This window comes from Triticum aestivum, chromosome 1B, assembly GCF_018294505.1.
Source record: "Triticum aestivum cultivar Chinese Spring chromosome 1B, IWGSC CS RefSeq v2.1, whole genome shotgun sequence".
NCBI lineage: Eukaryota > Viridiplantae > Streptophyta > Magnoliopsida > Poales > Poaceae > Triticum > Triticum aestivum.
Genome location: NC_057795.1, coordinates 674,664,281 through 674,668,073, shown reverse-complemented (window position 1 = coordinate 674,668,073; position 3,793 = coordinate 674,664,281). Strand labels below are relative to the sequence as shown.

General features: G+C 42.8%; 1 non-coding gene across 1 annotated transcript; it reads left to right on the top strand.

Moving 5' to 3' along the window:
• Positions 1-1,586: 1,586 nt before the first annotated feature.
• Positions 1,587-1,706, top strand: LOC123150685 (U5 spliceosomal RNA). The gene has a single exon (XR_006475304.1). It is a non-coding gene; the product is annotated as a U5 spliceosomal RNA (small nuclear RNA).
• The last annotated feature ends 2,087 nt before the right edge of the window (positions 1,707-3,793 follow it).

Here is a 3,793-nt window from a genome sequence, read left to right as displayed (position 1 = left end):
CGCGACGACAGTCGAGGCACCCGTCAGACCGTTTGGTTCCCCATCGAGTCCGTGGGGCCAGCCGTCAGGCCGACGTGGCGGGCGTGCCCGGACGCCCCCATATCCACCCCAATATTTGGACTGGATATTGGGGGGGGGGGGGGGGTCAGCCCTGGCGTTCGAGGTCCATTTGAGGGGGCCGTCTAGGTCAAAAAATCGTGACCAGACAATGCCGGCCATACGAAGCGGGTTTGAGAGGTCCGGCTATAGATGCTCTTACAAGGTCTAATCAGGAGGATAGGAGATGGTGAGTGGTTTTTCCCTGCTCTAGTATTTTGTGTTTTTTTTGTTTGCATAGGTTTGAGAAGAAAAAAACGTAAACAAAATTTATTATAAAAGCGCACAAATTCTGAATTTTGAATATTTTTAAAAAGCATATGTGAATACTTTTGAAATAACTGTGAAAATTTCTAAAAATCCGTGTATATTTTTCTTAATTCGTGCACTTTTTTAAAACACATAGACATTTTTCAAAATTTATAAATTTTGGAAAATGCCTATGTGTAGATTTTGTGATTTGGGGTGGTGAAATCCCGATCATCATGGACACGGAGTAGCTCTTTTGCCAAGTTGCGAGCCATGAGGTGGCGACGGGGTGCGAGCGTGCATGACGATGAATTGAGGACGGGGATTGGATGGTCTATCTACTGTTCTTCACGGCCGTCGATGAGTCAAAGACTCAACAGGTGGCATCAGTGTGCATGTACTGATGTACATCTACTCCTAGCTACTCCCTCCGTTCCTAAATACTCCCTCCGTTCTAAAATAGATGACCCAACTTTATACTAAAGTTAGTATAAAGTTGGGTCATCTATTTTGGAACGGATGGAGTATTTGTCTTTCTAGATATTTCAAAAAAGGACTACATACGGAGTAAAATGAGTGAATCTACACTCTAAAATATGTGTACACACATCTGTATGTGGTAGCCATTTAAAATGTCTAGAAAGACAAATATTTAGGAACGGAGGGAGTAGTATACACTGCATACGTACATGCACTGTGTGAGCGACGCGACTGTACGTGAGGAGGTAGCTAGGTCTCTGTGCAACGCAAAAAAAAAAAAAAAAGGTAGGTCTCTGTGCGTCCCTCTACAAGTCCATCTCCTCCACTACGTGTGACGTGATATGTGATGTGATATGCCACCCTCTCTCGCCTTCATCAAGGTGCAAAGCAGCAAAGTGAACAACAACAGGCAGTTCTTCGTCTCCACGGGAGAAGCAAGAGAAAAGTTGTACTAGTTCTTTTTTTTTTTGAGCAATAGAAAAGCTGTAGGTAAAAACGCGATCGAAGCTCAAATGGGGTGGGTACACGAGAGTCGGTATCTCTGGTCTCTCAGTCGCTGAAGCAGGCCCAGGCCCAGGCCCATGTTGGCTTTCATTCGGCCTGCGGACTGCTGAGGCCGGCCGCGCGAGAGATCGAGTCCAGCCGCCAGCGGAGGCGAGTCTGTACGAGCGCTCCTTTTAGTCCCACATCGCTTGTGGTAGGAGAATGGATGGCCAGCGAGAGTATAAGAGAGCAGCCAGGGCAGGCCGTGAAAGGCACGCAGCTGCGTGGTGAGCACAAAGCGAACTATTCTTTCGCCTTTTACTAAAGAATACCGTGTGCACGCCACAATAAGCAGCATACCTTAATTTTTGAAGGGTCCTTCCTCTCTTGAGTAGGGTCCCACAAATCAAAATCAGAAATAATCTCATCTGAATGATTAAATTGTTGAGTTGGTCTTTGAAGCTTTTTGTCACACAATTTATTTGTGCTGAGAGTCCTGACTCCTGACCCCTTAATTTTGATTATATAGCTCAATTTACTTGCAACCATGTGGACTCTAAGTAGGGTCCTTCCTCTCTTGAGTAGGGTCGTCAGATTTACTTGTTTCTTATGTGTGCTGTGCTTTCTTATGTGTGCTGTGCTTTCACATTTTCCTTTTCTTCCGATTTAGCTTTTCTTAGAGGATTCTTTTGATTTGGTTGAGATACTGATTGGTGTCTCCTTGGCCAACATATAACGTCTCAACAATTTAGGTAAGCACATAGAGGAATGAACTTCTGCAATGATGCGGCCAATCCAAGAACAGCGATATTGCTCAACTCACTGTTCTCTTAACAACCCCCAACCCCCCCCCCCCCCCCTCCCCCCCCCTCTAGTTGAAACTTTACTCTTTCCTTCTATGTTTCCCCCGGTTTTTGGGGCCCATTTCCAGCTTACTAGTATGTTTTTTCGACATGTCAATTCACGCATGTCATCTTGTGGTGGGTACGTTCTTATGTGTGCTGTGCTTTCTTATGTGTGCTGTGCTTTCTTATGTGTGTTGTGCTTTCACATTTTCCTTTTCTTCCGATTTAGCTTTTCTTAGAGGATTCTTTTGATTTGGTTGAGATACTGATTGGTGTCTCCTTGGCCAACATATAACGTCTCAACAATTTAGGTAAGCACATAGAGGAATGAACTTCTGCAATGATGCGGCCAATCCAAGAACAGCGATATTGCTCAACTCACTGTTCTCTTAACAACCCCCCCCCCCCCCCCTCTAGTTGAAACTTTACTCTTTCCTTCTATGTTTCCCCCGGTTTTTGGGGCCCATTTCCAGCTTACTAGTATGTTTTTTCGACATGTCAATTCACGCAGGTCATCTTGTGGTGGGTACGTTCTATAGTTGTAATTGAATGGAAGAGGAAAGGACGGTCGCTTCGGTGACCAGGGAATGACTGCATGCAAATAAAACATTTAATCACATGATTTGTTGTCAACCTATGGTGGGTCCTCCCTGTAATCGCTGATGTGGTTGGACTGATGCATGTTAAGATAAATAGGATAGTGGGGGTGAATCTCTTAGGTATATAGGATTTGATGATCTGGTTCCTCTGTGCCTTAGATACTACTCCCTCCGTCCCATGTATAAGAGTGTTTTAAACATAGAACTCATGTGACAACATCTGCTTCTATCAAAGGAGCATAAACTTCATTCCAACATGTGACACTAGGAAAGTAGTATGAAGTAAGCAAAATGAGTTCATACCGAAATCTCACAGATGCAAAATGAGTTCTGACACAAATCAAGCTTCAGACAGGAGCACATTGTGCCAAGAAGTTACAAAATATATATTTTTGAAAGATCCAGCAAATTGCTGGCTTCAATTAGATTAAGCAGAAAGCAGCGGAAGAAACAACATGGGGAGGATCCGAAGATCAAAGAGAAAAGAAAAACAGCAACCCTATTAGCCGCCGAACAACACTACCCTTACACGGCGGAACGCCATCCATCTAGTGGCGGAGCCAGGAATGATGCAAACCCCGGGCCCTATTTTTTCGACGACATGGAAAAACTTTGGCACTTAAAACTACCTCATATCATTTTTAAAAACACCTGATGCGAAAGCATACAAAATAAATTTTAATTTCCCAATAAATCTACAATTTAAACTTGATGGTTAATGATCCAAAAAATAGATAAAACATGGCAGAAGTACAGATAGTAATATGAGAATACAAACAAATACTAAATCAATTGATTACTTCATCGGTGCATTCCATAACTTATTAATGCTAGAAGAACCAACACCTTCAAGGCATTAAAAATGTATATAATATCATAAAAAAATAAACATCAAGTGAAACTATTATCATCGATACAAATCTAAAATCTTACCAGTTCAACGAGTTAAAAAGCCCAATTCTGTCCATCTGAAATGATAGGTGTTGACACACCCGTTGCAGACACGGGTGAAAAAAAACCTCTCCATCTTTTTTTCTCTAT